Source organism: Notechis scutatus, chromosome 10, assembly GCF_049901735.1.
Source record: "Notechis scutatus isolate UNSWTSFEM ecotype Mainland chromosome 10, rNotScu1.2, whole genome shotgun sequence".
Lineage (NCBI taxonomy): Eukaryota > Metazoa > Chordata > Lepidosauria > Squamata > Elapidae > Notechis > Notechis scutatus.
In genome coordinates this window covers 11,412,553-11,427,687 of record NC_142018.1, presented here as the reverse complement: position 1 = coordinate 11,427,687, position 15,135 = coordinate 11,412,553, and the positions used below count along the sequence as shown (strand labels likewise).

The following is a 15,135-nucleotide window of genomic DNA, read 5'->3' as shown; positions in this document are numbered from 1 at the left end:
ATCTCTGGATGAACTGAAAATGGAATTTAAAAAATATAAAGAAGAGACACAAGAAGGGAAGGGCTCCTTTGGCTCCATTTTTCAATTCTTAGAAATGGCGATTCGTAATTACGAGAAACAACAAGAAAAGACTGCACAACAAGAAGATTGGGACAAAGAAGAAGCCATCTTTAATGGACAAGTAACTCCATCTGGGGAAGAAAGGGGAAAGGGGGGAAAGAGAATGGAGAATTTAAGATTTAAAAACAACCAAAAAAGGGAAAAATAATTTGAAAAGTGGATATAATGTGGGAAAGCAACAGAAAAGGGGAATACAGAAGAGGGAAATGAAGGTGGAGAGACAGGGGGGTAAAAAGGGGAGAGAGAAGAAGAAAGGAAAGAAGGAAAGGAAGAGAAGTTACAAAGGTTTGGAGCAAGATGTAAAGAAACAGTATTTATTCAGAGATAATGGGTGAAAATCTAACTGAAAAAGGGATTCTGTGAAGGCACATAAGATGGTATTGTGATATTTGTAATAGAAATAATGTTAGAAAATTGGAAACAACATATGATTAAAAAGAGGGATAAAATAGTGTAATTTAGTGAAACTTTTGTGAACAAAATAAATGAAATAAAATAAATGAGAGAATTGAATTAGGAAGGAATGGGAACATTTTAATTATTCAATGTTTTATAAAATATAAGTGAAGTGGGGGGGAATTAACTATGGAAAGTTTATAAGTGTTCCCATAGAAGTATGATATTTATCTGAAAAGTAATGTGTAAAATGTTTAAGATTTAAATGAATATTAGTATTAATGATAGAATTGAATTGGTATGGATTGTTGTTCTAATTATATTATACATTTATAATTTTTTTCTTTTTTAAAAATACAGTATGTAATTTTAGAAAGTGCCAAACAGAATCCGAATGGAAGTTATGTATTATATTAAGTGTTATAATTTTAGGGGAAAGATATAAAGGCGTCATACTCCAATCAGTGATTACAGGAGAAATTTTGTTTAATGAGAAAAGATAGTAGACAACTGAAACAGGACAGACAAAGAATATAAGTACAATGATTTGAATTGAGATGAAATAAATAAAATAAAATTAAGAAAGTTAAAAGAGGGGAGAAGCTATATTGAAAACGTAGAATAGTAATAAGATATGGAATGGAATATAAAAATGAGCATGAACTGGAATTTGTGTCTGTACGAAGAAATGTAACCCGGGAGTATGCTGCTTTCAAAAAAGATGTTTTATGTCTTTATGTTTTATGTTTTGTTTGTTTATGTTTGTTTTCAAAAATCAATAAAATTTTCAAAAAAAATATATGTTGAGACCTTGGAAAAAGTTCAGAGAAGAGCAACTAAGATGATCAAAGGCCTGGAGACTAAAACATATGAAGAATGGCTGCAGGATTTGGGCTTGGCTAGTCTAGAGAAAAGAAGAATTAGGGGTGACATGATAGCAGTATTCCAGTACTTGAGGGGAGAGGGGGTCAAATTATTCTCCAAAGCACCAGAAAGCAAACAAGAAACAATGGATGGAAACCAACCAAGGACAGAAGCAACCTGGAATTAAGGAGAAACTTCCTAACAGTGAGGACAATTAACCAGTGGAACCGAAGTTGCCTTCAGAAATTGTGGGCGCTCCATCACTGGAGGTCTTTAAGAAGAAACTTGATGGCCACTTATCTGAAATAGTATAGGTTCTCCTGCTTGAGCAGGGGGCTGGACTAGAAGACCTCCAAGGTCCCTTCCAGCTCTACTCTACTCTACTCTACTCTACTCTACTCTACTCTACTCTACTCTACTCTACTCTACTCTATTCATTTTCTAATTTAGGCTTTTGTCAGAGTAGAGGAAAACAGTCCAAAGATTTACAAGTTTTCAGATATCCCATCTTTAAACTAGATATGTTTGTCTACCTAGACTGGGGAAAATCTCTCTATTACAAATGTTAAATTCATGTTCGATAATAAGGCTTTTAGTATTATTTTTGACTTAATATATGTCTGTAAAATTCATGTGCTTCCTATTTTGGCCTTGTATGTATTCCCAGGTTTTCCTTCATTTTCCTGGCTAGACGTCATAACGATACGGCCCAGTAACTCATATTAACTATGGCAGCTTTCTTCAATCAGAGGTTTTTCCGGAATTATTTATTTGCTTATTGAACTCGAATTGAAATCAAAACCGAACCTTCTAGTTGTGTTTGAAAGTTATCAAAGGTGATGGCCTCTCTAACCATATTTTAGCCTCGCATACATCTAGGAGCAGTATAAAATGAATGAAAGAGATATGATAAATGCTAATTTTGGCCAATTAAATCAGCTAGGCATAAACAACACACGAAAGTAGTCATTAGGAGCACAGCAATCCCCTCCAGAACTGGTGGATCCATCCTGTTTACAGAAATAGAAGTAAACATTACAGTTGGGAGAGACATGGATTGTGAGAAGGAGCATTAAGCCTATAAGATAATCCTGTTTGCATTGCTTATTAGGAAGAAACCCCTCCACCCACATTTGCATTCACACAAACAGAATATCCATAAGTTGATAGCCAAGCTTGTGTGGTACTTTGCATTCATAAAAAAAAAAAAAAACTCAATTTGAATTCCAGGGAAGGGAATTGGATAGCACAGTCAAGAAAGTGCCTCACTTAAGACTTGCGACTCCATTATTAATTGCATTCAGCAGTGTTGAACTAAAGGAAGCATTGGTCTGAATCACGCATGACTCAAGTCCATATATAAGATGGTGAGCCATGCCTTGTTTGATTTTAATAGACGGACTCGTCTGAGTCCAGCCACGGTGGATGGGAAAACATGGCTTAAGGCTTAGCACGTTGCACAAAGTCAAACCAAATTATGCCTTATTGCAGTATAAACACCCCAGGCAGGATATGTTGTAGGTGATCAAAAGATTCATAATTCAGGTTCTACCATAGATCCTGGGAATGTATGGATCTCCAGATATGGCTGAACTTCAGCCATTAGTCCTCTTGGCTCAAGCTACTTTTGAGCAACATTTGAAACCACTGATTCCTGACCACAATAGGAGAACTGGAAGATTATCTCTCCACCTGGGCCTTCAAAGAGCTACTTGCTCTTGATAGATTTTCTTGGACTTCCCTGGACCAATCTATCATAGCATCAGGTATACTTTGGCTCACAATTCAACACCCTGTTCAGCTTCAGTTTGGAAAACAAATGCGAGGAATTGTTTCAAGCTGGATATTCGGAGAAAGGGACATTCAATCAAATCAACTGTCTGAAACTTGGCACTGCTCTCATGGCCAGATATTGCAATAGGTGAAGGGGCTTACTGGGTTCGGGGTTTTATTGCTGTAAGGAAGGTGCCCTGAATCAACATCAGTGAGTTGCATGGCCATATAAATTTTCCAAATAAATAAATAAATTGCCTGAGGTAGGTTGGTTTCTCTCACTCTCTTTCTCTCTCTCTCTCTTTTCTCCTTGCCGATGTAATGCATTCCTTTGGCCTGCACGTGCTATTTCCATATTCTTTCTCCTGTTTAGATTATTCTGATGGAGGAGACTGAAATAACATAGAGCAATGAATCTACTTGCAAAATGATTTTAAATTACAGTCACTTCCTCATTGTCTTCCCAGTTCCAGGAATTGCTCCACACAGAAGAGAAATAGGGCCAACACATTACACATGACACATGAGTGAATGTGTCCACACTGACTCAAGTCACATAGCCTTTTGAGACAAAACTCATGATTTATAAACGATAACGCCTAGGTTTGTGCAAAACATTAAATGAAGCTTCCATTGCTGTTTTTATAATAAGCCACAGTGGGCATGCTAAGATATGAAGGATGATTTATAACCACAAGATTCAGACATTGTGCCAGATGAAGATCCAGGACTATTCTGACTTAATTTAACTTATCTTTTACAGTTTGCCATCTGGTTCACCTCTCTCAAATGCTATATATGCCAATTTTCCCAGCCTTCTATTCTCTCCTGCATTTGCTGTTGATGGTCACAACAGATTTTTTTAAAACTCTGTCCAGAAGCTGGGAATGGGGTGATAGTTGTTTGGTGTGATATTCTGTATACTGAAGTCACACAATTGAGAATGGTTGAGCTGCATTTATCTTAAGATTTTGAGACAGCAGCCTCCCTTATATAAAGAAGGAAACATTAAAAGCTAACAGAGACTAATTCAGAATAAAAAGAATAGAGGAGAAAAGAGGAGAAATAGAAGCTTCCAATATTCTTTGCAGCAAATTCAAGTATAATTATAAAATTATCTATTATATTATTACAAAAAAAGCTCACATTTTTCTATTAACCTTTTCCCCCTAATCATCAAAACCAAAAATCATAAGTCCCTTTAGTTTAGTAATGTAATTTATTATCATTGCACCTCATACAACGAAATCAAACACCATCTTCAGTGCACATCATGACCATCACCATGAAAATAAACACAGACACACATCCTTCACCCTCCACACATTGAAACGGAAACCCCCGACACCACACCAACACTGCACTATACAGAAGAATTCAGTAGAGTTACTGCCCTGGGATAGAAGCTGTTTTTCAGCCTATTTGTCCTTGTTTTTATTATTCTGTACCATCTGCCAGATGGTAACAATTCAAAAAAAGTCTTCCCAGGATGAGATGGATCTTTGAGGATGTTTTGAACTTTCTTAAGGCATTGGGAGCTATAAAGCTCTTCCAAAGAGGGGAGAGGGTAACCAATGATCTTCTGGGCAATGACATTAACCTTCTGGAGTGCTTTCCTATCTGCTCCTGTGCAATTGGCAAACCATACAGGTGTGCAGTAAGTTAAAATACTCTCTATGGTGCAGCGGTAGAAGGTCACTAGCAGTTTTTCATTCAGTTGTTGTTTTCTGAGAAGTCTCAGGTAGCATAATCTTTGCTGGGCCCTTTTGACCAGGGCTGCAATGTGAACAACTTTTTACTGTTTCATGCAAAAAAAAGTCTACGAAGGGTTTGCCCCAAGCCATGAATGTTTTTCCTCTAATCAAGGAAGTCAACTTAGCCATCTCTGCAAGTTCCATCACCTTCACCAGCCATTCCTCCATTCCAGTTAGTGTGTCAAACCTTTCCATCTTCGAGCATATAATAATCTCACTGCAGTTGTCCCATATAAAGAGAAACGTCCCTGACTTTGCCAGTTGCCAAGACAGCAGCCTTTTCCCCCCAGATCAATCTGGATCAGAAATTCTACCTGGGACATTCCAGATATAAGGATGCTCTTACTGAGCAATAACCTTTCCCCACAAACTTTCGCTGAAATAAAATGAGGTATTTAGTAATGCTTAATTGTTTTTCTTCCATAAATAGAGCTCTCACAGAACACGCACAGCCTTAGCTTAGTTAGCCATATTTAGGTGAAGGTAAAACCCCTTCTAAAGGCTTAGGTTCTAGTGATTTCATGAATGCATCCATGAAGTCTTCTGGACAACAATATGGGAGAAATTCATCATTCTCTTTTTCCAATATATTTTACAATCATTTGCTTCAGTCTACTACTCTTTGGTATTTCTTGATACTCTTCCATTCACTGTTAACTTGATCCAACTCTACTTAGTTTTTGAACAACAGCAGTGGTTGGACATCTAACTGGGCACCTATGTTTATTTTGTCTGAATGACTGCCTCATGGGCTTTAATGGGGAGAAGGAGAACATGGAGTCTCTTAAGGTTAGGGAGATGTTGAGGGCCCCATAAAGCAGACTAACTTCTTAGCTCCCTGATGCAACATGGTGTGACCACTAGGAAGTTAACCTCTGTAGAATGGTTCCCCCAATCCTCAACCCATAGAGTCAACTCAGAAGGATAGCTTGGTCAATGATATCTAAAGCCATTGAAGCACAAATATACCATCACTATCCTGACTCCATCACAGGTCATAAATAAGCACAACCAAAGCTGTCTCGCAACTAAATCCAGTCCTGAAAGCTGATTGAAATGGGTAGTCTAGATAATCTATTTCCTTCAAAGTTCTGATGAGCTTCAGGCTGAGCACTTTTTCAACAACCTTCTCCAGAAACAGAAGATTGAAGACGGGTTGATAGTTTTTGAAGACCATTGTAGCCAAAGCCAGCCTCTTGAGGAGAGGATATTAATTCTTTTTTTTTTTATTCAAAGGCATCTTAGAAAGAAATAAGGTAGAAGGGCTTGGGATCTGACATCCATAGAATAACTCTAAAACTGGGCCAATATCTGTGTAGTAGAAGTCAAAATAGTTGAGACATTAGAGAATACTGATCAATCCTTGATGACTACAAATCACCTGGACAGATTATTTATTTCACAGGGCTCACAGATCTTCACAGGTCACCAAGGTGACAATTCAGGCAACATCCAACTGGATTTGTGCTCATCTGAAAACCTGAGTGGGTCACTGAGAAGATTGCTCAGAACCATCCCGGAAGCAGACTCTCATTTCTACAAACATTCATTCCAAACTAGGAGCAAAGTAAACTTGATGGGCAAGAGCCATTGGGTGGGGCACAAGCTGTAGAATTCCACAACTCCCTCCAAAACGCATGAAGAGAAGTGGAACTTGTTCTACTGATGTCCCAAACACTCAACTAAGTCACGCAGCTAAGTCACAGGTGAATGGCAGAAGCACAACACTCGTCGCTATAGCATTTGTATACAGAAAAATGATGTAGACCAAGGGTCTTCGAACTTGGCACGTTTAAGACTTGTGGACTTCAACTCCCAGAATTCCTGAGCTAACATGACTGGAGGAGGAATTCTGGGAGTTGAGGTCCACAAGTCTTAAAGCTGTCAAGTTTGAAGACCTCTGATATAGAATGAGTGGTATCATTAATCATCAGCCACTTTGACTACCAGTTACAGAAGCTGGTTGCCTAACACGTTTGGTGGACACCAAGATAGGGGAGAGTAGAAGATGAAGGAACAGCATCATCATGACCTCAATCAGCTCAGAAACTCGCTTTGCAACCATCCCAGATACAGGCAGTCCTTGACTTCCTGCCAAAATTGGGGGCCAGAATTTCTGCTGCTAATCCATCCCCTCCCACTTGTGACTGTATGACTGTAACTTTGTCGCTTGTACCCTTGTGATTTATATGGACTGTTTCCTAGTATGATTTGATTGCTTGTTGTACCCTATGACTATTATTATTGTACCTTATGATTCTTGACTCTTGTCGAATGTATCTTTTCTTTTGTGTACAATGAGAGCATGTGCACCAAGACAAATTCCTTGTGTGTCCAATCACACTTGGCCAATAAAGAATTCTATTCTATTCTATTCTATTCTATTCTATTCTATTCTATTCTATTCTATTCTATTCTATTCTATTCTATTCTATTCTATTCTTTAACTGAGTTGCACCCAATTTTACAGCTATTTTGCCACAGCATTTAAACCAGGGGTGTCAAACTCAAGGCCTGGTGGCCAGAGGTGCTTAGATCTGGCCTGTGGGGCTGCCCTAGAAACAGTGAAGGAGCGGCCAGTGGTGCCTCTGCCAGCAAAAATGGCACTCAGGAAGGCAGCACACAGTCTACCTGGGCTCCATTTTTGGCCATGATGGCCTCCTGCAGCCCTCTGCCAGTGAAAACGGAGCTCAGGAAGACCATGTGTGGTGGCCCCGAGCTCCATTTTCACTGGCAGAGGGCTGATGTGGCCCTCAGTGAAATCAAGTTTGACACCCTTGGTTTAAAGAAATCATTGGCCTGCCCATCTGTCAGAAATGGTGTAGGATCTCCTGCTTGGGCAGGGGGTTGGACTAGATGACCTACTAGGTCCCTTCCAACTCTGATTACCCTGTTATCTGAATAGCAATGATCACATGATCTTGGAACTCTGCAACCATCATTAATATGATGGTTGCCAAGTTCCTGAATTTTGATCACATGGCCGTAGGGATGTTTACCATGGTCCTAAATACAAGACCTAGTCATAAGTCACTTGTTTTAGTGCCATTGTAATTTCAAGCCATTGCTGAAAGAATGGCTATATGTCGAGGACTACTATCTCCCCTCTTCCCCTTACTCACAGTGCTGTTGCAAAAATAAAATGAACCGAATGAAGAGGAAAAAACTTCACAGGTCAGCAACGTGTAATAACTTAAGGATTTGGGAAGTTTTGTTTGGTTTAATTTCTGCTTGTGGTGCAGTTATGAAAGGCCCAGGAAGAAAAATTAGTGAATGCCTTTATAAGGAGGAGTTTTCATATAAGGAGGAAAGATTTGGCACAAATCTCTGTTACACCGGTTACTTTTAAAACCAGCATTCTCTTCATGTGGTTTCTGAGAACGGCTTGCATTCCTCAGCTCTCTGACAGATGTTCTTGGAGCATGGGCAGAGTTTAAAGCTGCCAAAACAGAAGGAAGACGCCCAGCTGAGGAAGCCGTGCCAAGCTCTGCTTACCCATGGGGTACATTTTTTTTTTTCATTTTTAGCACAGACACTCTATTTTACCAAGAGCTGCCCAACTGACAGGCACCCAAAAGAGAACTCAGGGCAGGGCAATCTGAGCGTTTATTTTGGAGAAACCTGTCAGTTTTTGGAAGAGTCCCGAGATGCAGATTTCACGCATCTCGTGCCCATTTGTTGTGGGGGGAGGGAAGAGTTGCTGGATTCAAGAAGAAAGTAAAAGAAAATGACTGCATCGGAAGATCTGGAGCAAACAGGCTTGCATCGATGCATTTAAATACAGAGCGAAGTCAACCCAGATCGAATTGTTGAAGCTTCTCGGATGAGAAGCAAAACGTTTTCCAAGGGGAAAAAAAAACTATTTTGAAAAGTACTTTTGAGACAAGGTCAGAGCTGCTGCTGGCGCAAAACACTGAAATGCACAAAGGCAAAGGGGATTTTGGATAAGGCAAAGCAGCCTTAGCATTTAAGGCTTCTGAACTCTGAGTGGATGTCTTTGCTCCCCCAAAAACAGCAAAAAGGGGACAAAGATGGAGAATTTACTCCAAATCTCCAGTGATTGACCTTGATCTAAAGTTCTAAACTCTTCCCATTTCAGCTTATAATGAGTGTGGAAGAGCCATGGAGACACGCTTCGGAAAAGTTTTTCTTTTCCAAAATTCTTCTACCTTAAAAGACCACTATTCTGGACACATGATGCACCCAGGAAGAAAGCACTGTGCTTTCAGGAAAAAGAGCAATTCAGCGATATATTCTTATCGCAAATCAATCCTTTCGCTTTGCTTACGTCAGCCCAAATCAGTGTAACTTCTCATGACTTCATCAGTAGGTTGTGAGAACAGAACAGAATAACAGAATAGAATAACAGAGTTGGAAGGGACCTTGGAGGTCTTCTAGTCCAACCCCCTACATGATGGAAGATGGAAAACAGTTGAGATGGTTGTAGAGGAGAGGGCAAAACAGGAGTTGAGGACGGCAAAGCAAGATTTCTTTGTCCTCCCTCCTCATCCCAACCTAGGCTCCCCATATCTGGCATGGAAAACAGTCCAGGGCAGAGGGGACCCTTGAACCCTTGATGATGAGCTTGCAGGAAAAGCCAATTCCCTTCTCCTGTTCCCCCGCCCCCAAAGGATTGTGCCTGCCCAACAGAACCAAAAGAGACTTACTTCGGACAGCTGCACGGTAGAAGCCGCACTGGGGATTTCCTTCTGCAGAGATATCTTAAATCATGCAACAGCCTCCGTCTTCAGTCCGGTGTGAGCAATCTGCAGGGAGGGCAACGTGTGGGCAAAACGCACACATGAACTCAGCTTGGGGCCCAGCCTTGTTATGGGAGGGAAGACTGACGAAATGGGAGGGTGCTTCTACCCTGCAGGGCATCAAACAGGTTCCTACATCCCAGGCACAGGAGAGAGAGAGAGAGAGAGAGAGTGTGTGTTCTCCCTCCCTCTCTGCTTCAGCCAGCAGGAATGGCCTCTCCCTTCCACATTCTTTGAATTCTCTGCCCTGTGTCACTTGAGATGTCCTGGGCCAGAGGAGAAAAGCAAGCAAGTGTGGTGGCTGGGGTTTTGGCTGCAGGCAAGGCTGACAGGTGAGGCTATTAGGGATGCAAGAAGCAGCCAGTCTGCCCCCAGCATCTAACTTGCGCAGAAAAGCCACTTCTCACCTCTTGCCTAGTGTAGCACAATCGCCCAACGATGGAGACTATTGCCGTGCCAAACATTCCTCTGTATTGTCAGCCTGCCAGCTGCCCTTCGGTTCATTGAAAACAGATTGGTTTTGGAGATGTCCTGCAAAGGAGGATTAAAGATTAACAGAGTTGGAAGGGACCTTGTCATCTAGTCCAACCCCCTGCCCAAGCAGGAGGCCTTACACCATTTCTGACCGATGGCAGTCCAGTCTCTTCTTGAAGTCTCCAGTGATAAAGCTCCCACAATTTCCGAAGGCAACTTCTGTACCATGGGTTGATTGCTCTCCCTGTCAGAAAATGTCTCCTTATTTCCAGGTTGAATTTCTCCTTATTCAACTCTCCATCCATTATTCCTTGTCTGGCCTTCAGGTGTTTTGGAGAATAGCTTGACCCCCTCCTCCTCTCTGTGGCAGCCCCTCAAATATTGGAAGACTGCTATCCTTCTCTTCCCTAGACTAGGCATGCCCAGTTCCTGCAACCTCTCATCATATGTTTTATCCTCCAGTCCCCTAATCCTCCTGGTTGCTCTTCTCTGCACTCACAATACCAATAGCATTTAGACATATACCACTCCATCGTGCTTTAATAGAATAACAAAATAACAAGAGTTGGAAGGGATCTTGTAGGTCATCTAGTCTAAGCAGGAGACCCTACACCATTTCTGACAAATGGCAAATCTTGCCTTGACTAGATTTTGTCTGAAACGGTCTAGGGTCTCTTGCTTGAGCAGGGGGTGGACTAGATGATCTACAAGATCCCTTCTACCTCTATCGATCTAACAGATTACAAATATCCAAAGCTGTGTGTGAATAACATCCCAGCATTTCCTTCTAGCCATCTCATCAGTGTTCAGCCCTGTGTTCTCTGGCTTCCCTTGAGATCCTGAGCAAAGATTAATATCAATTTTTCTCCTAGGGGATTTCAATTCAGAAAGTGCAACAAAAAGATCTGAAGGCAACGGAAGAGGATGGCAGAAGTACCCTACGCCAGATCCAAGAATCAAGAAATCCCCCCAGATAGTAGCAAGAGTAACATATAAAATAATTTCAACTGTTCTGAGAATACAGAATACTTTTTCCCCCTTTCCACAAAAGTAAAGATTTGAAAATCACAAGGCAGATTTTTTTGGCCCATCACAATGCGATATATGATTGCTTTTTTGTTTGGATTTTGCCCTCTCATAATTATTTTGTAGTTATTTTGTACGTGCTGTGCTCCACTTTTTTTTTTTTTTTCTGTTCTGCTATTGTTCTGAGACAATCCAGAGTTGGTTGAAATCAGGCGGCAACTAAACTGCATGAATGAATAACTGAGTGAACGAATACTTAAATGAATGAATGAATGAATGAATATTAATCTCCCAGTTATCTAAATACCTTAAACTTTACAATAGGAATAAACACCACACTATTCGTCCTCCAAACAAGGGGCATAATTTTGAAAGCCAAGTCAACCCAACTATTCCATGAAAGAAAATCAAATGGGTTTTTATATGCCCTTCCAATGGATTCATCATCCTATTAAATGAGAGTGGAAGAGACAATATAATCCTCTGTCCAAGGTTAATAGTAAACCCAATAAAAGTTCAGGCAAAATTTCATGATTTCATCCAAAGCTTGAGCTTCATTATATGTGTTTTTTAACACTGAACTCCACTGAATTTTAAAGTTATCCAGATGTAGACTTTGTTTCATTTATACAAAATACCATACAGTAGGTCAAAAAAGAATAATAGTTTTATAAGCATATTAGAAATTAATATATACATCCTTGAATAATATTTACATTCGGTAAGTCTATATAGAATTATGACTGGTAGCTATTGAACGAATATATTCTGCTTCTTCTTTTTTTCTTTGTATATTTTCAGTTTTTAAAGCAGTTTTTATATATTGCTTTTTTTCTTTGAGAAGATATGCATTTGTATTATAATTATCTTTTGTTTTTTTACTTTTTCTGTTATTTTAAAAGCAATAGTTATCTAGTGTGGAAATGTTTTGATGCTTAACCCTAAAATGAAACAGAGTGAGAGAGTTTACTCAGACTTTTTCCTTGGCTGGGGAGGGTGAGTGGTAATTGACATTCTGAGATACTTTTTTCTCGGAATGAAAATTCTCTGGCCTGAAATGATGCCAGCAAATGCCGATGCTTTTAAAATGACATCAATCTATTCCGCATTTCAGAATCTTTCAACACCCGTGAAGATTTCACCAGGAGAACTGTGCAATGTCTTTCACCAGCTTTAATACATCCCTTAAGTCTGCTCAGCGTTGTGACACCTCCGCAGGATTACGGATAAACTCTGCGTTAGTCACTGGAAAGGCTACAGGCATTTTTTTTTTAAATTCCAAATTTGTTAGCTTCTTCCTAATGTCATTAAGGCCAAAGGGCGAAACAAATCAAAGCACATCAGTTTTGCTATTTTAATTTCAAACATTGGGAAAGCTTGCAACTTCACCAGTTTGCAAGTCTTGTCAAGGTGTCCCTTTGCACACACCCATATCGCAAATAAGATTTTAAAGGAGCGAAGAAAGGCATGAGATAGGATGAGCTAAGAATGTGCCATTTGACTGCATTAGGAACTCAAGGAAACATTACAGTGGTTAGACGGCTTGCCTACCTTTGCCATCTTTTGCCAAACATATACAGGTAGCCCTGGCCTATCTTGTTAGGTTGCCTTAAGAATTATAAGGCTACGCACATGGAATGCATTAGGCATTCAAAGAATAATATGCATGTATTATGCAAGGAATGCATTGGCCACAGCAGTGCGGTGTTGCTCACAATTCTCCGTTCCATTTCTGGGTGGGAAAAACCCAGGAGGGTAACTTCTCTGCATTTCTCCAGGGGAAGGAGACATTCTCCAGTTGAATTTCCTCAAGGGCAAACCTGCCTGCAGCGTGGCTCCTCAAAATGTTCCTTTAGAAGAAGAGGCCCTCTTGGTGTAGGAAGCACCAGAAGTCAAAAGAAGCTTGCAGGCTACAGAGATATGGTTGCATGAAGATGGGAGGTTTTCATACATCCCTTGGTTGTTTTTGCCTTAATACCACTCTCATCAGCGGTAACCAGCACCAGCAATTCAAGATGCTGGTTATCATCGATATCAGGCAGGTTAATTCTCTGCTTGCTTTTGCTCATCCCATTAGATCCAGAAGAATAGCAGAGTTGGAAGTGTTCTTGAAGGTCTTCTAGGCCTCGCTCAGGCAGGAAACTCTTTATCACTTCAGACAAATGATTGTCCAATCGCTTCTTGAGAATCCACAACTTCTGGAGGCAAGCCATTCCACCGACCGTTCTCACTGTCAAGAAATTTCTCCTTAGTTCTAGGTTGGATCTCTGGTTGATATGTTCCCATCCATTACTTATTGTCCCGCCTTCAGAGGCTTTGAAGAATAGATTGCCCCTCCCTTCTTGGTAGCAGTGTCAGCATTCCAGCAAACCTCCGTTCCAGTCAATAACTCCAAGACAAGCATCATTTCAAAAGTACCTTTGTTAGAATAGCACCTGGCACACCTGTGAAATCTCAGAACTAAATTCCCCCGGAACTTTCCACAGTGTCCCAAACTACAACCCATCCCCTTTCCCCTCATTATCACATCACATGAACCAATCCCAAAGTAAGTTCCTTTTTGTTCCTGCGCCACACTCCATGACCTTGAGCTAACAAAAGAATTCTAATTTGTCTACTTAGAGCTACTCAATTGAAATCAACCGCCTCCCACTTTCTCAAGCTATGTGGCACCGTTGAATAAGGTTTCCAAAGCTGACAGGCAGCCCCTCAAATATTGGAAGACTGCTATCATGTCACCCCTGGTTTTTTCTTCATCCTGATTGGTTGGGAGTCTTGGTCTGTGTTTATTGGTCTTGGAAGCTTCTTTTGTCTTCTTGTGCTTCCTACACCAAGAGGGCCTCTTCTTCTAAAGGAACATTTTGAGTAGCCACGCTGCAGGCAGGTTTGCCCTTGAGGAAATTAACTGGAGAATGTCTCCTTCCCCTGGAGAAATGCAGAGAAGTTACCCTCCTGGGTTTTTCCCACCCAGAAATGGAACGGAGAATTGTGAGCAACACTGCACTGCTGTGGCCAATGCATTCCTTACATAATACAGCTGTGACGTGCATGCATGCACAGTGAGGTAAGTTTTCCTGCAGCTCGCATGCTTGCACAAATGGCTCTGTGTGCCACCTGTGGCAAGCGTGCCATAGGTTCGCCATCATGGTTCTAGGAGAAGGGAAACTCTTGATTTCAAACCTCCACTGCTTTGTGGCTATAATTATTCTTGGGAAAGGCTTCAGAAGTTCAACCTCGAGGCAAAATCCAGAGCCGGAGTCCCAGAAGCAGTTCGTGACTGTGTACAATCACGTTCTGGTAACTCCTGTGGCGCAACTGGAACTCTGCCATTCCATTAGACTGTTTCAGTGACATGGAGAGGGGGGGATCTGCCCAGGCCTCATGCTCTGGGGAGGACACTCCAGCTTTGCATACAGCATGGAAACAACACAGGAAGTGGCAGTTATCGGTTTCATAGCATGATACCATAGTCTCTGGAGACTGAAGAATGCCAATTCATTCAAAAGAATGGGAAACAGCAGGGGTGGGTGGACGAGGCCAGCCAGAGGTGGTATTTGCCGGTTCTCCAAACTGGTCAAAATTTCCATTATCGGTACGTCTGAACCGGTCCGAACCGACTGAATACCACCTCTGTTGAACATCATTTGGGACGGATGGAACTGCTTACCATGAATCCCTAACTAGATGTGCGATGGTGGAAGTTTCATCCTTGGGTCTTATCCCTTGTCTCTTTCAGAAGGTTAAGCGTTACCAAGGGACAATTCCCACGAACAGAGAGAGATTATGCATTCTTCATGAACAAAAGGCCAACCTCATCTGAACCCTTTCTGCATAAGGGTGTGCCAACAGTTGCGCATTGCAAGGGCTGTGAGTCACTGGAGGAGGAAAGGAATTCCATGCATCACACCACCCCTCGTGTCCCATTTTGGCTCTCCTTTGACCAGTTCTAGCTGTATTTAGATTCGTTG

At 41.1% G+C, this 15,135-nt stretch overlaps 1 protein-coding gene across 5 annotated transcripts in view; it reads right to left on the bottom strand.

Moving 5' to 3' along the window:
• Nucleotides 1–10,104, bottom strand: part of ZNF185 (zinc finger protein 185 with LIM domain) — a 59,731-nt gene extending 49,627 nt beyond the window's left edge. For 3 of the 5 annotated variants that reach the window (XM_026674679.2, XM_087972113.1, XM_087972111.1), the window contains exon 1: nt 9,575–9,721. The gene's annotated coding sequence lies outside the window, so the exon portion shown is untranslated. Of the gene's footprint in view, nt 1–9,574 lie in introns of all 5 variants that reach the window. The other 2 variants (XM_087972114.1, XM_026674680.2) reach the window with 2 other exon arrangements.
• Between the last annotated feature and the right edge of the window lie 5,031 nt (nt 10,105–15,135).